Raw genomic sequence first — 22,370 nt, forward strand, 5'->3', positions numbered from 1 at the left:
AGGAAGTACTTTAGAAAGAAAAACAGTTTGCTTAACTAAGACATTACCAAGAAGTTGATCATGCCATGATGCAATATAAACCACATGCAGTGTGAAGAGAAGTTCACAGAGTGGCTTATAGATCTTGTGTTATTAGTGCGTCATGCAGAATGAGAAATGTTAGTAAAACTAAACACATAAGAATTTGAATTGGCCTTTTTTAAATGGTGCTTGAGAAGCATCAATATTACTGTTGCTCATATGCATGGTGTTAAAGGTTGTCACCACAACTGGCAGTTCTAACCATGTGAACACCAGAACTCAGCATTTTCTCACTCCAGTCAGAATCACAGGAAGTGTAAAAATGCATGTAAATTTATTGGCCTTACAGTAAAAACAAAAAAATGCAAGTTCAAGAATTGCTGCATACTAACTTTAATAATTTATGTAGATTACAGTAGCATCACAAGTCAACAATCTGATCTCACAGTGATCTGTGATCTGTAATATTTCTCTAGTCTATTTCTCTAATTTTTGTAATATTTTTTGTATCAAAAGTTATGTTTACTTGTTTATTTTGTATTCTTTTCAGCCTGGTGATGGCATTTGATACAAATATTTCTATTTGACAGATGCATTCAGATTCTTGTGTTGTTTTGGTGACTTCTTTTTTGCTTCTTAACCTCTATTTCCTTTCTCCTTAAAAAACTTGACACATCCTGAAACATAGAGAGCAATTTGTCAATGCAATCAATCAGTTGATAAAAACTACTGTGATTCTACATCTGAGCTGGCAAGATGAGTCCAGAACACAAGTTTACAGCACAAAAGATTTGCTAACAAATCCTGCAGTATCACCGTTTTTCCAGTTTTGAGAAACAGGAAGTAGAATGTCCCCTGGTGACTGATATTTAAACTGCCTCCTCTCAACCTACTCAACATATTGAATTCACAATAAGCTCACATGTTACTCACACTGCCAGTATCACAATATCAGAATGGTGTGATGTCACTCTGATCATCGCATGATCTCATGTGTTGACTGGGTTATGTTCAAAAGTGCAAAATATTTCATAATTGACTGCAGCAAGAGGTTATGGTTCTTTTGCTTTCACTGTGACACTGTAAGAATGTTTTAACAAAGCACCAGCTCCAGAATATTTTTTAAAAAGCACTGTTTCTTTCTTTTAAAATAAGGAAACATGAACAGTTTAAAATTAGAATAACCTACAATGCATTACAGTGATACATTAAGTCTTACATTAATAAATGTACATGCTTATAAATTACAGTGTGGATTCATGTGGTTATAAGGTGAAGCAGGAAAACATCACAAAGGCTACATAACAGCTATACTGAGCCTTTTATTCTAAAGGACTGAACTGCTTTAAGATAGGAGTGTGTGATATGAACCATTGTTATGATGATGACACTCAGCTCTACTTTTCATTTCAACCAGTCGATCCCACAGCAGCTACACAACTCTAAGACTGCCTGACAGACATTTCTGCATGGATGAAAAACGACATCTACTCAAACTCAATCGAGTGAAGACAGAGCTTCTTATGTTCTAGCAACTCATATGGCACAACTTCACCATCCAGCTAAAATCATCAATAATAATCCCAACCAGATCAGCCAGTAATCTTGGGTTAATCTTTGATGACCAGCTGACATTCAAAGACCACATTGCAAAGACACACTGTCATATAGGTTTGAACAACATCAGGAAGATCACGCTTATCCTAACTGAACATGCAGCACAACTCCTCATTCAGACTCTTGTCATCTCTAGACTGGTCTACTGCAACGCTCTTCTGACTGAGCTTTCAGCACGTGCAATCAAACCTCTTCAAATGATCCAGAATGCAGTAGCATGGCTTTGTCTTCATGGGCTATTGGTTATGGCTATAAGTCACTTTGGATAAAAGCTACATGCAGGGATGGGCAGTATTTATGATACATGTTTATCAAATATGTATTTCAAATACAAAATAGTGATTGTGTAAATGTATTTGAAAGGGTTGATGAATATAGCTTCATTATTTGTATTAAAATCCTTTAGTGTTTTGTATTTTTGTAGTTTTAAAATACTGTTAAATACCTTGTAAGAAGTCTACATGATGACATCATAAAAATGAGGCCTCTGATTGGAGCCTGCTCAGTAGTTTGCCCAGACTTGTTACTACAATATTAATGTGTTTGTGTCCTCTATACTTCTATGGCTCTCAGTAGATTCAGTGGCTGGAGTTGGGTTAATACTCTGCCTTTCCACTGTTGGGCCAGTGCGAGTCAGTGCTTTAAACGGGCCGGGCGGGGCTAATAGCCTCGGACCTGTAGCACATGACATACGTGGAAGTTATAAAGAGGTGAGAATTACTGACAAATAAAATATGTCACTAAATAAATGAACGACTGTGATATCCTATATTTGTCTGATTTCTTCAAGCAGTCGTATTTACCATGTTTACTATGGTAATGGCTAGCATAGTCCTTTGCATTGCTTATAAATATTTCTGCCTTGTATGGTGATCATAATCCATCTGTCACGGATATGTTCCTGTTTATTTCCTGTATGCCCTTATTTGGTCCTTCCCGTTCCTGTCCTAATTGCTTCCAATTTGTTCCAGGAGTGTCTTGTTATTATCCTCATTTCCTTGTGCATTTAAGGTCTTGGTTTGGAATTGTTCATGTACACCCCTTGCTACATGTGTTCTCCTGTTTCCATGGACATTATTAAAGACTGATTGTTTGAATTGGACTCTGCATCTCCTCGTTCCTCACTCCGTGCTCTTCACAGTAGTATAACCCGTGACAACATCAGACTGGCACTGGCATGCACTAGCAAGTCCGCTTTTGGCCCAACAGTGGAAGTTCTGTTGCTACTTTCTGATTACGTTTCTGGCTACATTTAAAATCAAAACATGTTGATCATTTAATAATGCTAAAATGTTTGTTTTCAACTTCCAAATAGGTGTCCAATAATTGATAAATAAATATTTGATTGTTGAATATTGTAGCCTAATTGAAGTAGCTGTTTAGTAGGATCATGAGTTTGAACGCCATTGCATGAATGACTGCCTGACACGTTGCCGAATTTCTAATTTAATGAAGTTATGATTTTATGGTGTAGTAAAATAATTGTGAAGACCGAGAATGAAAAACCATGTCACCGGATTTTTTTTTTAAGAAAATTATCTGGTTTACACACAGCTTGCTGTCTGTAAACAAAGAGCTTATAAACACAGCTTATAAAGACAACAGGTACATTCCATCATGCCTTGTCACATCTGATACATATTGCTAACGTTCATAAAAACATGTAAAGACTGACGTGTATGCACACACCTGGCAAATTCACACTAGCTGAGTGACCCCTTAAGAGTTACACAAGAAAATCCATTTACTCTCTAGACTACACAATACCTTGATCATTGAATACTTGATTACAGATTAATGATTACATTCAAAAGATATAAATGTTAAAAAGATATATGTAAGATAACTGTATTTGAGTGAGATCAGTCAATGCAAATGTAAAAATTTCCATATTATTATATTTATGATTAACAATCAAATGATTAATTAGTTAGAAACTAGTTGCTATGAATACAGGTGCCATCATTTGTCTTCTTATGAAATTCATTGTTTGTCAATGAGTTGCTGATGCAATGTAGTTGCCAAACACCAAGAAACTAAATTAGGATACAATTATGAGTCATTTGCAAACTGTTAAACATTAAACTGCTGGTAACTTTAAAACTAACCTTCATCTGGGAGATCACAGGGATATGTGAATATTTAGTTATCTGTTAACTGGTTGCATATGTCAGATTTATTGCATGGCTCGGGCAGAGAAAAGCTGTTGCTATCAAACATTGTTCACTTAATCAACTGAGTCAGTGTAATGGTGAAGGGAAAGATTAAATAGGCCAAATGATGGAAGGTTTGCGAAGGAATTTATGCTCCCTTGTAAAAGCATTTTTTAGTATTTTTAAAATACAAAAATGCAGTAGTTTACTTTGGTACATGGTGTGGCTGCTGTATTTTGTAGTTTATTTTGATACACTTAAAATGAAGGTATTTGGTATTTTATTTTGAAATACATTTTGATGTATCTTTGTCCAATCCTGGCTACATGAATAACTGTAAATGTACCATAATATTGGATAACACTTTATAATAACTTTCATTAATAAATAATTAACAAAAATTATATAATTCTTAACGGAACATATCTAGAAACGTGAAATAATGTGCTTGTTAATGTTTGCTTATAAATGTATTAAACATTACCTAATAATTAACATTTCATGTAAATTAAAATGCTTATAAATGTCATTAATTCATATGATCATGCACATCTTGAAAATCTACAAATGGATTTAACTGATGTTATACAAAGACTAAAAGCTTTTGTTAATGCACAACACTTTTGCTGCTGTTGAGGTGTGATACAGGTAAGGTTAGGGACAGATTTGGTGTATGGGTTGGTTTAAGGGGTCAACAGTGTAGGGGTCAATTTCATTACTATAAGGGAACACGATTCAATCGGTTTATATTGCATTGTTTTGATAAATGATTAATGAAGCATTTTCTTGATTTTTTTTTAAATTTAAGTTTATAAAGTTAATTTTAAGTTTATAAACAGTTACAAATTTATAAATAGTCTCAACTTTAGATTGGCTAATGCAAAAACATGAACAAATGATTAATAAATGATATGTAAAGATGTGAAAATAGGGTAAATTCCAGTCATTTGGGACTCTGCTCATAAAGGTACTAATTAATAGTAAATGTTTATAAACATTTACAATTGATAAATAGTTTCCACTTTAGATTGGGTACTGAAAAATATTAACAAATAATTCATAAATGATTTAAAATGTGCAAATGCTAGAAGTACACAACAAACAAAGACCAAATATATGACCTTTACAGACTGTGATTATGAGTTAATAAATATATTTACATGAATAGTTTGTGAAGTGCTTAAAATTAATAATTAAGCTATATTTTCACAACATTTCTAAATGTAAAAATGAGCATTAGCTAATATGTGAACTGAAGTTTAATGACACTTGTAAGCATTCAAAAGTACATTTACAAATAAATTTTGAGTAATTTCTGTTAAAATCATTTGTAGATTTTTAAAACACATTGAAAGTTTAATGACATTGGTAAACATTAACTAATGACCAGTTAAGCATTATGTAATGTTTGTTAATGATTCATTAATGAAGTTTTAAATCATTTGTAAACCATCTGTCAAAATCATTTGAAGTTTAAAAAATCATGATCATATGAATCAAAAGTTTAATGACATTTGTAAGCATTCAAATTTACATTTAATCATTTGGTAATGTTTAATAAGTTTATTAGTTAACATTAAAGGCACAATATGTAATTTTTCTGCTTTAAAAATAGCAGAAATCACTATATCTATGTTATATATTTTTTTTTAGTTGTGTACTTACATTATCTCAACAGTTTCCACGAACTTTCAAATCCGGAGAAAATTATAGTTTAATTAGAAGACACGGCACGTTTCTTTATTTCCGTTTTGTCTCCCGTCTATGGCGTCATATAAACTTTGACCTCTCTAGTTTCTCTAACTTCCTGCGGAACACGGCGGAACCGCCAAATACAAAGGTGAACACAGAGCCAACAGAAGCAAAGAACAGACGAAGAAGAAAAAGTAGTAGCTAGCCTTGATCGAGATTATTATATTTTTATATCTATATTGTTTATATTAGTATTTATACCTCAATCAATCACTTATGTTAGTTATGGATCATGATTATGCTTTGCCTGCACGTTCTTTGAAGCGCAAACGAACGGGTGAAATAAATGACCCGAGAAGGTTTTGGGACAAGAGAAGAAACAAGACAAAGGTAAATATTGGAGTTGCATTTCCGAGAGCTTTGTGACAAGCTGAAACTACAGAGAGATGCCGAACTCGCTTGCATTCTGATAAACAGGTATGCATCCATTCAGCTAACTTTATCTATCCGTATATTTTGTGAAACGATATGATGTCTTGTGTAAAACGCAGACGGACTAGCTCTCATGTGTAGTATAATGTAAATCCACATTTGTTCTATATCTAGCTGGATAAAGTAGCTTCAAATGCAATTGTTCGATATCATAGTATAAACGTAATTATAATTATTAACGAAAGGCGACCGTGTTTTAACATATATTACTACTAGCTAGATGGAATATTGATTTGATAGGGGTCTCATAATTCATATATCTCTCAGTTCGAAAAGACGTGATAGTCAAAATACTAAGTTAGAATGAGTGAGGAATGTGGGGAGCGACAGAGCGCGTGTTTCAATGAACATCGTATTGCTGGTTCACTCGTTTACTCTGTATTATGGGTTATGAGATGATGAGATGCTAGATGGCTGGTTGTCATTGACAGTAACAACAACTCCCATGAGCCCACGCTCTTTCCCGACGTCATCAAAGTACGTCTTTTGTTATTATTTTGATTGAGTGACCCCTGGTGGCCAAAAATTCCATACTGTACATTTAACAAGCACATTATCATATTTCTAGATATGTGACTATATATTAAGTAATGATTAGTTAAACATTATACAGGTCCTTCTCAAAAAATTAGCATATTGTGAAAAAATTCATTATTTTCCATAATGTAATGATAAAAATTAAACTTTCATATATTTTAAATTCATTGCACACCAACTGAAATATTGCAGGTCTTTTATTGTTTTTATACTGATGATTTTGGCATACAGCTCATGAAAACCCAAAATTCCTATCTCTAAAAATTTGCATATTTCATCCGACCAATAAAAGAAAAGTGTTTTTAATACAAAAAAAAGTCAACCTTCAAATAATTATGTTCAGTTATGCACTCAATACTTGGTCGGGAATCCTTTTGCAGAAATGACTGCTTCAATGCGGCGTGGCATGGAGGCAATCAGCCTGTGGCACTGCTGAGGTGTTATGGAGGCCCAGGATGCTTCGATAGTGGCCTTAAGCTCATCCAGAGTGTTTGGGTCTTGCGTCTCTCAACTTTCTCTTCACAATATCCCACAGATTCTCTATGGGGTTCAGGTCAGGAGAGTTGGCAGGCCAATTGAGCACAGTAATACCATGGTCAGTAAACCATTTACCAGTGGTTTTGGCACTGTGAGCAGGTGCCAGGCCGTGCTGAAAAACGAAATCTTCATCTCCATAAAGCTTTTTAGCAGATGGAAGCATGAAGTGCTCCAAAATCTCCTGATAGCTAGCTGCATTGACCCTGCCCTTGATAAAACACAGTGGACCAACACCAGCAGCTGACATGGCACCCCAGACCATCACTGACTGTGGGTACTTGACACTGGACTTCAGGCATTTTGGCATTTCCTTCTCCCCAGTCTTCCTCCAGACTCTGGCACCTTGATTTCCGAATGACATGCAAAAATTTGCTTTCATCCGAAAAAAGTACTTTGGACCACTGAGCAACAGTCCAGTGCTGCTTCTCTGTAGCCCAGGTCAGGCACTTCTGCCGCTGTTTCTGGTTCAAAAGCACACGCCTGTGCACGGTGGCTCTGGATGTTTCTACTCCAGACTCAGTCCACTGCTTCCGCAGGTCCCCCAAGGTCTGGAATCGGTCCTTCTCCACAATTTTCCTCAGGGTCCGGTCACCTCTTTTCGTTGTGCAGCGTTTTTTTTTGCCACACTTTTTCCTTCCCACAGACTTCCCACTGAGGTGCCTTGATACAGCACTCTGGGAACAGCCTATTCGTTCAGAAATTTCTTTCTGTGTCTTACCCTCTCGCTTGAGGGTGTCAATGATGGCCTTCTGGACAGCAGTCAGGTCGGCAGTCTTACCCATGATTGCGGTTTTGAGTAATGAACCAGGCTGGGAGTTTTTAAAAGCCTCAGGAATCTTTTGCAGGTGTTTAGAGTTAATTAGTTGATTCAGATGATTAGGTTAATAGCTTGTTTAGAGAACCTTTTCATGATATGCTAATTTTTTGAGATAGGAATTTTGGGTTTTCATGAGCTGTATGCCAAAATCATCAGTATTAAAACAATAAAAGACCTGAAATATTTCAGTTGGTGTGCAATGAATCTAAAATATATGAAAGTTTAATTTTTTATCATTACATTATGGAAAATAATGAACTTTTTCACAATATGCTAATTTTTTGAGAAGGACCTGTATAACGTTTGTTAATGATTTATTAATGAACGTTATTATAAAGTGTTACAGTAACAAAACATGCCTTGAGAGTCCACAAATTTACTGTGTGATGAAACATGAAGGCAGCAAATATCACCTTTAAAATTTAACGTCTGTGAGATAAGCTTTTCTGTTTTTTATGTTTATGAAGTAAAGTTAGTGTGTTTTTGTTGTTAGGAGTGTGATTTTATTTTAATTTAAAAAAATGAGGTGTTACACATATGTACACAAAAACACTGTATGTAACAGGAATTATTTGCATTCCAGTTAATTCCAGATAAATAAAATCAAGTTCTTCTCTACACGTTTTCTTGTTGAATATCCCGAATTTCTCTCAGAGGTCAAAAGGGTCTTGATGCTGGTTCATGTTGACTTTAACAAACGAGAGATGCAAAAAGGAATCACTCCCAAAACGTGACTTTTACAGTAAGTAAGTTCAGCCCAAATATTGAAAGAGATACTGAGAGATTCCAGGATCAAGCTGAAGTTTTCTCACCATCACAACAGATTAAAGATTGAAGTTTCTTGTTCTTCAACAGATGTAACTGTTAAATACATACAAAACATTTACTCAAGCATTTATTCTACTTGAACAGGTATGCATGTTTTTTTGTTTTTTTCTCTTTATCTTTATTGTTTTTATGAATGACCTATCATGATCTTTTAACTAAATTTAAACACATTTGACCAAAAGACACTACAGAGAGGAAATATATGTATTTGTAGGATAAAAAAATATACAGGATGAGCAAGACAGATTCGATTCAACTGATTTGTATTAAAAAAAAATTCACAATACAAGTTGTTTCAAAGCAGCTTTAGTAAGCACCTTACAAACCCAGAAGATGACAAGCTACACATTATTAATGATAATAGTGACCAATTTGGTGTTAAACTGAATATAATGTTATAATAAATCAGACAGACATTTACCTCTCACCCTGCAGCATTTGAAGATCAGCACGACTGTCACTAGCAGATATGGACAAACTGTCAGTACAGAACTGAGTGTGTGGAGGACAGAGATCTGAGATTCTGAATGAGACACTGAAAAAGAGACACACAAACACTTTATCAAGCACTATATCTGAACGAGAGCATGTGAAGAAATAAATCATCTCACAGTTTCATTGACTCTCACCTGTGACTGAGATCCAGCTCTTGGGTGACTCTCCTCTCTCTGGGTGTTTGCAGTAGTAGAAACCCTCATGTGACTTTGAGACAGTAGAGATGATCATCTCTGTAGTTTGATTCTGGATGAGTGATCCATCTTTATAGAAATCAGCTTGGAGGTTTGGTGGGGTTGAATGGTCATATAAACAGCGTAGAGTCAGAGAATCTCCTTCAGTCACAGGATGAGCAGGACTCTCCAGAATCACACCAACTACAGAAACAGAGACATTACGAGCTGAAAAAGACCTAGAGCTGCACGATTCTGGATAAATTGAGATTTTTTTTTCTGAAAAAAAGGCCAAAGGTTGACCAAAGGTTTACTAGTCAAAGGTTTAATAGACTAGCACAGTGGTTTTCAAACTTTTTACAGTTGCATACCCCCCGAGCATTTAACATCCTTCTGCATACACCTCTCTCACATAGCCACACAAAGTATTTTTAAAAAAAAAGTGCACATGCAGCATAAATGCTTTTGTAAAATAACTCCCTTTTATCAAACACATAATTTGTTTGCAACCAATTGTATATTTTTAATTATAAAACAAATAGGTCCTTGATTCTGATTGGTTGAGCCAAGTTCGCAGCTGTTGTAAATTACTTTACAAACAAATACCTTTGTTTATGTTTGTGTTTTGCTCAGCAACAACTTGTTTGGAACCACAACCGTTTCTGAGGAACTACATTGTTTGGAAGAATAATGTTTTATATTAATATTGTTACACTTTTGCTCTGTTTTATTTTGTGAAACCTTACTACGTATATGGAATAATAGTTTTATAAAAGCAATAAGCCCTGTGAAGCCGTGGTTTACAGTTAATTTATAATCAAAGACTATAGAATACCCAAGACGTGTCACTTGTATTTTGAATGGGGAAAAATGCAACACTCAATATGGCCGCTCAATCGCAGGAAGCCCCGCCTTCTGAATGAGAGACCCAATCACTAATCAGTAAAGTCAGCGCATATAGCTGGTTGCTATAGAAACAGTCAGCATTCCAAGACGTGCGCTTAGGACTGCGCATGCACACTGGCTGATCTAGCCTGAAAAATAAGCTTTTTATAATGCTATTTGAGCAAAATAAACAATATTTATGATACAGTTGATATCAGATTTCTTTGGTGATTTCAAATATGAAATTTAATCGTAAACTCAGTGACCAGTTTTGGAGAATTTTATGTTTTCCCATTCAAAGATATAGGAGTTGCACTTGCATGCCTGAGAGGTGTTTCAAAGATGGCTGCCAAGTAACATTACTTGTCTTAAAGAGACTCTTGGGGCTTATTTCTTTAATAAATTGCCATTTACTGAGATGGGTGTGCTTGATATGATAACTCTACGATGTTTGGCTCATTGGCTGTATCAGAGAGAGTCTGAGTCTTAAATCAGTTTTCTGTGGAAGTCTGTGCCAATATGGTTCTTTATGCCAGTAAGTGTTGAGAACACACAGACAATCAGGGGTGCCACTATGGTTTCTGGACCCCCTGAACTGCAATCGTCGGGCTCTTGGAATCATCCTAACCTAAAATTAAGCAACCTCTGCAGACAATGCAACCCGTGTATCTCCCTCCTCCCAGCCACCCCTTGTCTGGCACCTTACACAATAACAAAATAGTTATGGGAGCCGCAACGGTACACAGTGACACACTTTTCACCTGTCAGTTTAAGTCACCATTATTTATATAGGCCTAGCACTTTTTACAATGCAGATTATGCATTGTACCTTAGCAGCTTTACCAACCCAAAGATCTCTCATTGCTACTAGACACTCCGATTGATGCACATATTAAAATTGACAATGCAACCCTCCTGTCCTTCTACACTATTAAGTCTACCTAGTTGCCACCTTACCTTAAATATTTTTTCCTCTCTACTATTCCATAATGGAGCAATGTCCTAAGCGTCACTCATACCTTAACATCTCTCACTTCACTCCGATTGATGCACGTGAGCAAACAGAGGTGCACCTTTTGACCGCAAAATATAGCACTACCATTTTGTTGTACACTAGAGGGAGCATGGGTTATATTTTGACTGTGAGAAACATGTTCAGGTAAATTTTATTTACAAATGTGATATAATTAAATTAACGGTAGGCTACATTTCAGTATTTTGTTCACGTAGCCCTTCACTTCAACCACTGGTCTAGTGGATTTATTGTCATTTAGGAATAAGATTGTGTGGGTGATTGGATCTGGCTATTTAAATCTGACACACAAAATGGGGGCTTTGTGAAATGAATAAATACAGAAACAGACTCACTGTGTACAGTGATATTAACAGGATGATAGTTCTCTCCAGATTCAGACTGACACCAGTACACTCCAGTGTCTGATGTGATGGTGGAGTTGATTGTACATTTAGATCCTGTTTGTGATCCCCTCAGAGATGATGAACAATTTTCCAGCTGCTGATTGTCTGTGTATCTTCTCACTCTCCATCTATCAGAGTTACTCTGGTCCTCACAGCTCAGAGAGAGAGAGACAGATGTGAAGTGTTGAGTTCTGTTGGAACTGATGATCAGAGAGACTGGAGGAGAAACACCTGAGAAGACAATTACAGTTTGGAAAGTCAAGTCAAGTCAAGTCAAGTCAAGTCAAGTCACCTTTATTTATATAGCGCTTTAAACAAAATAGATTGTGTCAAAGCAACTGGACAACATTAATTAGGAAAACAGTGTGTCAATAATGCAAAATGACAGTTAAAGGCAGTTCACTATTGAATTCAGTGATGTCATCATGCAGCTCAGTTCAGTTTAAATCGTATCTGTGCAATCATTTGCAATCAAGTCAACGATATCGCTGTAAATGAAATCAAGTCAAGTCAGATTTGTTCATATAGCCTAACACTTGACACAATGTTGTATCAAAGCAGCTTTTTAGAAAAATACTACAGTTTTTGTATCTAAAAATCCACAAGCCATCACTGAGTATTTTTATTTAAAACATCATAAATAAAATTACACCTTAATATATTTGTCATTATGCCATCAGCAAGCATTACCGAAGACAGCTGTGACAACCAACAAAACCTCAATAAGGCATTGACATTGGAAAAAAAAAAAAAAAAAAAACTTGGAAGAAACCAGGCTTGACTCAGGAGTCAGTTCTTCTCTGCCCATACAGTGAAAACCTAGTAATATTTATAGTTAGCTGATTTTGCTGTATTTTACTGAGATATAATTAGCAGGCATTTTATACAAACTAATGGATATTAATCAAACTTTAAAATGACTAAGTGTGTTATCCACCACCTTATTTTTCCTGTAAGAGCGGGTGCAGTGTGTCTGGCTTCTGGTGTCATCCGCTTACAGCTGTTTTTAGCTGTGCAAATCAGCTCGGCATTTTGCTGCTTGATATTGCAAACTGGTGTGTCTCTCACCGTATTATTTTAATGTACAGTATTATCCTAAAACTGGTTTGTAGTGCAAACAGTTTTACTGTTTACTGCACTTTGTTATTCTTCTCATTATTTCCCTACAGCTGCTAATGAACCGGAAGTCTCACACATTCACAGAAAACAGCTTTCCTTCCACATTGAAAAATAAGATGGATATGGTCCATCCTATATTGGCTGTTGATGGTGAAGTCCTTCCTAGAATCAAGGTGTGGTCAATCACATAAAAAATAAAAATCAATTTCATAATTAAAACTCTTTGTTCAGTGGGTCAGATTATACATTTTTATTGCACCTGTTTGATTATTTTCCCTCAAGTCCTCTTACTGTATGGACATAACACTTTTGCGCTACAATAGTTATATATTTACTTTTTCATAGCAATTTTCCACCATTAGAATTAAACGTTTTACATTTTTGCAGCTAAGTGTTCAAGGTTTTGTTGTTAATATGGTCTATTTAGCCCCTTTTAGTAGATGCAGTAACTACACCTGATAGCAAAAGCATCTTTCTACATTGTCACTATTAAAAAGTAGCCATATTATGACAGGATAAAATTTCAAGACATATCAAACTGAAAAAAATCCAGGAAAATTTCAGCACTGTCTCATTCATTCTGTGATTCAGTCTGAACTCACCAGTGACCCATAGTGGTTGTGTCTTGCTGTACCATGTGTAATAGACTGGTTTTCCTCTCTCTGCTCTGCACACATAAACTCCTGTGTGATTCAGAGCAGCAGAACTGACAGTGTAGTTTCCTCCAGCTCCTCTGCTGCTGTCTGAGAGCAGCTCATAATGATCACTGCAGTCTGTATAAAGTGAGATTTTGCAGTTAACTCAACAAGTTGTTTCTGTAGGAGTCTTATAAATTACATTTGTTGGTATAATCAGTGTATTCAGACTGATAAAATATTTTTAATCTCTCTCTCTCTCTCTCTCTCTCTCTCTCTCTCTCTCTCTCTCTCTCTCTCTCTCTCTCTATATATATATAAATATATATATTCTCTCTTATATATATATATATATATATAAACCAGTTCATTCAGATGTTATCAGATGAAGCAAACTATATCTCACCTGATGAAACAGTATCAGTGTACCAGCTGAAAGTCCAGCCTGTAGAGGAACCTTTAACCTCACAGATCAGAGTCACTGGATCTCCTTCAGTCAACCACTTCTGTGGAGAAACACTTAAAACTGCTCTGAGTTTATCTGAAATAGAGACATCACTCATTAATAACATGTTAAACTTGTGTGTGTTTATGAAGAGATGATGAAACTCACCTGATACTGTCAGTGTAACTTCATCACTGATGTGTTGATGTTCGTGATCCTCCTCTCTCTGCTCCATAACAGGAGTAACCTGCTGCATCAGACTCAGTAACAGAACTGAATGTGTGTGTTCCTGTAGTTCACTGAAAAACACTGTCTGAACCGTCTTTATACCAGCTGTACTTCCAGCTAGTGACTCCTTCACCATCAATGTCACATCTGAGAGTGACTGTCTCTCCTCTGAATACATGTTGATCAGGTGTAATGTTCACTTTGGCTTTTGGTCTTTCTGTACAACAACAATTCACAAAGAAAATAATGTGCCGTTTTTAGTTGATTGTAAAACACACATGCTAAATCAGGTTAGACTAAAGTTTTGTTATATTTGTTTATAAAAGACCTCAATTTACAGTCATTGGGAATTTGTAAACATGAGTTGAGAAAGTTTTTCAACAAGTTTCCTAACATAAGATCTTGTTTCTCTGTGTAAAATCTAAATTATTACAGTGTGAATGTAAGAAATATGTTTGTTTTTTTTTGTTTTGTTTTTTGATAGATTAATATTTTTCTTGTCACTCCTCAGAATTGTCACATGAATAATTCAACTTGTTTAAAGTCATAATCATAATGAAATGTAATTTCTCAACTTTGTAACAGTTTGTAACAGTTTGCAACTTTGTAACAGTTACTGTAGAATAGCTCATGTTTGATGAAATATATGAATCAAATTTACTCACCTTCAGTGTGTCCAGAGTGAATGTTTGAAATCAGCACTAAAAACACAGAGAGAGAGAGAGAGAGAGAGAGAGAGAGAGAGAGAGAAAACTTATTACAGTGTGAACAATAAACTGATCAACTGTGTCTTAATGGCATCTAATAATGGTAGCTAATGACACCTGTACGCTGGAAGTGGGATCTAATGAAAATCTTTTAGATTCAAAACTCAAGGGACATTTTGTATATACAGTAGGAACAGAAAGTATTCAGACCCCCTTAAATTTTTCACTCTTTGTTATATTGCAGCCATTTGCTAAAATCATTTAAGTTCATTTTTTTCATCATTAATGTACACACAGCACCCCATATTGACAGAAAAACACAGAATTGTTGACATTTTTGCAGATTTATTAAAAAAGAAAAACTGAAATATCACATGGTCCTAAGTATTCAGACCATTTTAGCAAATGGATGCAATATAACAAAGAGTGAAAAATTTAAGGGGGTCTGAATATTTTCCTTACCCACTATATATATATATATATATATATATATTATATATATATATATATATATAATATATATATCTATATATATATATATATATATATATGTAAACAATGATAATTATAAAGAATTATAAAATGTTTAGATATTGTGTGGGACTCTATATGAATCTAGATTAACATTGAGACATCTGACAGATATTTTACAGATTTGGTCACAGCAGTGAACCATTTAGGGAAGATCAAGCCAACAGTCTCATCACAAGCAGATGAATAAATACAAATCTTACTAACTGTGTACTAGTCAAAATCTACTTAAGACAACAGGGACAATAACTACTGTATGAAAACAAACCAACAGAACTGATTCAACACCATTAAACAGCACAAAACTGAATGACTGAACAAACACACTGATCTACAACACAACAGAGTGCATTTCTCTTCACAATCAGCACTAACTGCACACTTCTCTCAAACTCATCTTTCACTCATATAGCATGGACTAGAGCAGGATTTGAAACTCTGAGAGCAGAAAGAAAAGAAAACCTAGGAACACTAATACACTCGATCATTTACATAACATCCACTGAAATACATATGAATAAAATAATACTCACAGAGCACAAGAGGAAGTTGTCTGAGCTCCATGACTGAATGATGACAGACAGTTAAAGACACAGACTGTGTTAAAGACTCAAGACTTCCTGAAACCTGCGGTCAGATCTTTAGGAACATCAGGACAGATTCAAGATGTACAAATGTACTTTATGTTACAGAAAATCATTTGATAATGTAGATGATCTTATAACATGTTTTCAGAAAACGTCACACTGACTAACATTCAAATTCTCTACAGAAATGTTGTCTTGACTCATTAAGTATTAAAATGGACATTTATTTACCATTATAAAAAGGTTATATTCTGGTGTGTTCAATGAACAAGGCAAATGAAACAATATTTTGATGGCTCTTTATTATAATGCTGGTATTAGCTGTATTTTTTAATTTATTGAAGTGAAGTGAACAGCTGCTGTTTCTCTCACACGGGTTAGTGCCACTTAACTAAAACAAAACAAAACTTTGACGTTTGTATAATATATTTGTACCTGTCACACACAGATTAATACTAATACACAAAAGACAAGGGATGGTGCATTAAAACAAATTTAACAATTATGATTCCAGTTCCTCTTAATTAATCCACCTTCATAACAGTCCTTTTTTTTTTTTTTTTTTTTTTTTTTTTTTTTCAGTTGTAAGGAAGAAATTCATATTTCATATTTTCTGCAGCCAGAAATTGGTTTTTTTAGTGTTGTAAAGGTGGTGATTATTAAAATGTCATTTTTTATGATGATAAATGGTTGGTGGAATAATAAATAAATTTGTTTTGTGTAGTGTTGTATATTAACATGAACAAACAACAAAAGCACGGCAATTCCAAACACAAAAGTACAGTATAACACGGCAACAAAACATGTTCAACCTGAGGTCTTTCTTAGTTAAGTATTTGATGTCTCTAGAAGGAACTATTCCATTTACATGTACTGTATTTACAAAACATTTTCATGACTTTTCACAGACTTTTTAGAAGGATGAATGCAGACCAAACAAATCGGTCCTTATCATGAAATAAACTGTACAAAAAGAAAAAAATCAGACTCAGACTGGTCACTGTATCTTTCACACTGTTTGATTCCCCCCCTGATCAGTGACACTGATCTGAGGAAATCCGAGGAAAGTCCAGATAGCTCCTGGTTAATAAAAAATACAGTTTATAAAGGGGGGTTATACCAGCTGATAGCCCCTGGTATGATAAAAATACAGGTTATTAAATGTACACCATTCCACCAATTTCACTGTCTGCACATGCGCATTCACGAAGGTGATCCCATTGTCTGATGTTCACTTGGCTTTCTGGGATCTTTCTGTACCACAACAATGCACAATGAAATTGTAATGTGCCATTTTTGGTCCCGATTTGTAAAAACACACATGCTACAACCATCAGGGTAGGACGGAAAGTGTTGTTATTATTTGTTCATGTAATAAGCCCTCAATGTTCAATCATGGGGAAGTTCTGTAAACATGAGTTTGCAGATAGTTTTTCAACACAGGGTTCCTAACATAAGATCCATGAATAATGCAAACTTGTTTAAAGTGCATTTATAATCATAATTAAAGTAATTTCTCAACTTGGAACAGTGCAACTTTTAACAGTTACTGTTAGAATAGATCAATATTTGATGAAATCTATGAATCAAATTTACTCACCTTCCCCCCGTGGTCCAGACGTGAATGTTTGAACATCCGCACCTAATAAAAACAGAGGACGACCTGCGATCCGAAGACGAGAGAGGACCGCGAGGGGAGCCTGACGAGAAGAGAATCCGACGACGAGAGAGAGAGATGAGAGGGGAAAACTTATTTACAGTAGGAAACAATAAACTGATCAACTGTGTCTTAATGGCATCTAATAATGGTAGCTAATGACACCTGTACGCTGGACAGTGGGGATCTAATGAAAATCTTTTAGATTCAAAACTCAAGGGACAATTTTGTATATACAGTAGGAACAGAAAAGTATTCAGACCCCCTTAAATTTTTCACTCTTTGTTATATTGCCAGCCATTTGCTTAAAATCATTTAAGTTCATTTTTTTTTCATCATTGTAATGTACACACAGCACCCCATATTGACAGAAAAAACACAGAAATTGTTGACATTTTTGCAGATTTATTAAAAAAAAGAAAAAACTGAAATATCACATTGTCTAAGTATTCAGACCCTTTGCTGTGACACTCATATATTTAACTCAGGTGCTGTCCATTTGCTTCTGATTCATCCTTGAGATGTTTCTACACCTTTCATTTGAGTCCAGCTGTGTTTGATTTATACTTAGTGGACTGATTAGGAAAGCCAAACACCTGTCTGTATAAGACCTTACAGCTCACAGTGCATGTCCGAGCAAATGAGAATCATGACCGGTCCATCAAAGGAACTGCCTGAAGAGTTCAGAGACAGAATTGTGGCAAGGCACAGATCTGGCCAAGGTTACAAAAAAAATTTCTGCTGCACTTAACGGCTCCTAAGAGCACAGTGGCCTCCATAATCCTTAAATGGATTCAGACGTTTTGGGGACGACCAGAACCCTTCCTAGAGCTGGCCGTCGGACCAAACTGAGCTTATCAGTGGAGAAAGAGCCTTGGTGAGCCTGAGCCTTGGAGCTAGAGAAGAAGAACCCAAAAGATCACTTTGGCTGGAGCTCCAGAGATGGCCGTCGGGGATGGGAGAGAAAGATGTAGAAAGTCAACCATCACTGCAGCCATCCACAAGTCAGGCTTTATGTCAGCGTGGCCCGACGGAAGCCTCTCCTCAGTGCAAGACACATGAAAGCATGCATGGAGTTTTGCTAAAAAACAACTGAAAGGACTCCAAGATGGTTAGAAATAAGATTGTCCTGGTCTGATGAGACCAAGATATAACTTTTTGGCCTTAATTCTTAATTCTAAGCGGTATATGTGTGAGAAAACCAGGCACTTCTCATCACCTGTCCAATACAGTCCCAACAGTGAAGCATGGTGGTGGCAGCTTCATGCTGTGGGGGTGTTTTCAGCTGCAGGGACAGGAAGACTGGTTGCCAATCGAGGGAAAGATGATGCGCCCAAGTACAAAGATATCCTGGACAAAAAACCTTCTCCAGAGTGCTCAGGACCTTAGAACGTTCCGAGGTTCACCTTCCAACAAGGGAAAATGACCCTAAGCACACAAGCTAAAATAACGAAGGAGTGGCTTCACAACAACAAATCCGTGACGTGATCTGTTCTTGAAGGGCCCAGCCAGAGCCTGACTTAAACCCAATTGAGCATCTCTGGAGAGACCTGAAAATGGCTGTCCACCAACGTTACCGTCCAACCTGACGAACTGGAGAGGATCTGCAAGAAGGAATGGCAGAGGATCCCCAAATCCAGGTGTGAAAAACTTGTGCATTTTCCCAAAAAGACTCACTGGCTGTATTAGATCAAAAGGGTACTTCTACTAAATACTGAGCAAAGGTTCCCTGAATCTTAGGACCATGTGATAAGTTCAGTTTTTCCTTTTTTAATAATTGCTGCAAAAATGTCCAACAATGGTGTTATTCTGTCAATATGGGGGTGCGGTGTTACATCAATGAGGGAAAAAATTAACTTAAATGACGTGAACAATTTAAGGGGGTCCTGAATACTTTCCATACCCACTTATATATATATATTATATATATATATATATATATATAATATATATATATATATATATTATTATATATAGTATATGTTAATATACCTATATATATATATCGTATATATATATATACGTAGGTATACATATATAGTATTTTATATTAGATATATATAACGTATACTATATCTATATATGTATGTAAACAATGATAATTATAAAGAACTTATAAAATGTTTAGATATTGTGTGGGACTCTCTATGAATATAGATATAAACACGGGGGGGAGACATCTGACAGCATATTTTACATGATTTGGTCACAGCAGTGAAACATGCTTTTTAGGGAAGATCAAGCCAACAGTCTCATCCCAAGCAAGAGGAATAAATACAAATCTTACTAACTGTGTACTAGTCAAATTCTACTTACGACAACAGGGGACAATAACTACTTGTAATAAAAACAAACCAACAGAACTGATTCAACACCATTAAACAGCACAAAAACTGAATCCCTGAACAAACACACTGATCCACAACACAACAGAGTACATTTCTCTTCACAAACAGCACTAAACTGCACACTTCTTATCTCAAACTCATCTTTCACTCATATAGCATGGACGATAGAGCAGGATTTGAAACTCTGAGAAGCAGACAACGAAAAGAAAAACCTAGGAACACTAATTCACTTGATCATTTACATAATATAAGCAATTAAACATCCACTGAAATACATATGAAATAAATAATTACTCACAGAGCACAAGAGGAAGGTTGTCTGAGCTCCATTACTGACTGAGGAAGATGAAGACACAGACAGTTAAAGACACAGACTGTATTAAAGGACTCAAGACTTTCCTGAAACCTGCGGTCAGATCTTAGGAACCATCAGGACAGATTCAAGATGTACAAATGTACTTTATGTGTTACAGAAAATCATTTGATAATGTAGATGATCTTATAACATGTTTTCAGAAAACATCACACACACTAATATGCAAGTTTTCTACAGAAATATTGTCTTGACTTATTAAGTATTAAACTTAACATTTATTTACCATTATAAAAAGGTTATATTTCTGGTGTGTTCTTTATTATAATGCTGGTATTAGCTGTATTTTTTAATTTATTGAAGTGAAGTGAACAGCTGCTGTTTCTCTCACACGGGTTAGTGCCACTTAACTAAAACAAAACAAAACTTTGAGTTTGTATAATATATTTGTACCTGTCAACACAGATTAATACTAATACACAAAGACAAGGGATGGTCATTAAAACAAATTTAACAATTATGATTCCAGTTCCTCTTAATTAATCCACCTTCATAACAGTCCTTTTTTTTTTTTTTTTTTTTTTTTTTTTTTTTTTTCAGTTGTAAGGAAGAAATTCATATTTCATATTTTCAGCCCCCAGAAATTGGTTTAACCGTGTAAAAAAGGTCATGAATCTTAAAATGTCATTTATACAGATCACACATGGTGGAAAACTAAACACTAAATTGTGTGAAGTACTGTAGACTCTGAACAACAACAACAAAAGCACGGCAATTCCAAACACAAAAGTACAGTATAACACGGCAACAAAACATGTTCAACCTGAGGTCTTTCTTAGTTAAGTATTTGATGTCTCTAGAAGGAACTATTCCATTTACATGTACTGTATTTACAAACATTTTTCATGACTTTTCACAGACTTTTTAGAAGGATGAATGCAGACCAAACAATCGGTCCTTATCATGAAATAAACTGTACAAAAAGAAAAAAATCAGACTCAGACTGGTCACTGTATCTTTCACACTGTTGACTGATCAGTGACACTGATCTGAGGAATCCGAGGAAAGTCACTTATAAAATGTGTTTTTAGAATATTATTATTCTATGATTATTTATATTTAGGTTAATAGAGTGGTGTGAAAATGAGGAGATTGCAGTAGATTAGATAAATTGCTTGGAATTTCTAGTTGATGGTGTCACAATGAATATACCACATCCAGTGTGAAGAAAAGCTCATACCAGCTGATTTCAGATCTTGTTTTATTAGTGTTTAATGCAGAATGAGAAATGTTACTAAAACCAAACATATAAGAATTTTCATTAGTTAAGAAATGTCAGTATCACTGTTGCTCATAGTTTTTTGGGTAAATCACTATCCTTATTACAGTGTTTTCTTGATTGCTTAGACACTAAAATTCATAAGCAAATATCACAAACATAACAGCATTTTGTAAAAGCATTAACTATTCATTCTTTTTTTTCTTATTATTATTCTTCTTGTTATTCATGTGTTTCACCACTTTAAACATTCATCCTTTGACAGCATGTGTTCCTGTTTGGTAACATCCAAATATTACCACAATGTCACCACAACCCACAGTTCTCACCATGTGAACACTAATATGCAACATACACACCAGTCAGAACAACAGCATGTGTAAAAATAAGCACATGTAAATTCACTGGCTCTGAACAAAACATGCAAGTTCACAAATTGCTTAAAATTTTATAGTATTCTTTTTAACGCCATACTAACTGTAATAATTTATGTAGATTAAAGTAGCATTTTGTTCCAAAGTGAAAAATATTAGCCAGCTGTCCAACAGAGGAGGGAGGGTTTCTTGTTGCTCATTCTTGAGGTTAAAGGTTTTTAAAGGGGTCATATGATGCTGCTAAAAATAACATTATTTTGTGTATTTGGTGTAATGAAATGTGTTTGTGCGGTTTAAGATACAAAAAGCACCTTCTTTTCCACATACTGTACATTATTGTTTCTCCTCTATGCCCTGCCTTCTGAAACGCGTTGATTCTTACAAAGCTCATCGCTCTGAAAAGCGAGGTGTGCTGTGATTGGCCAGCGAATTGTGATAGGCCGAATTCCTCAAGCGTGTAATGGAAATGTTACGCCTCTTA

At 35.3% G+C, this 22,370-nt stretch overlaps 1 pseudogene; it reads right to left on the reverse strand.

Annotated features, from left to right (window-relative positions):
• Nucleotides 1-9,089: 9,089 nt before the first annotated feature.
• On the reverse strand, nt 9,090-16,317 carry LOC109068683 (annotated as a pseudogene).
• Nucleotides 16,318-22,370: the final 6,053 nt, after the last annotated feature.

This window comes from Cyprinus carpio, chromosome B3 (genome assembly GCF_018340385.1).
Source record: "Cyprinus carpio isolate SPL01 chromosome B3, ASM1834038v1, whole genome shotgun sequence".
Lineage (NCBI taxonomy): Eukaryota > Metazoa > Chordata > Actinopteri > Cypriniformes > Cyprinidae > Cyprinus > Cyprinus carpio.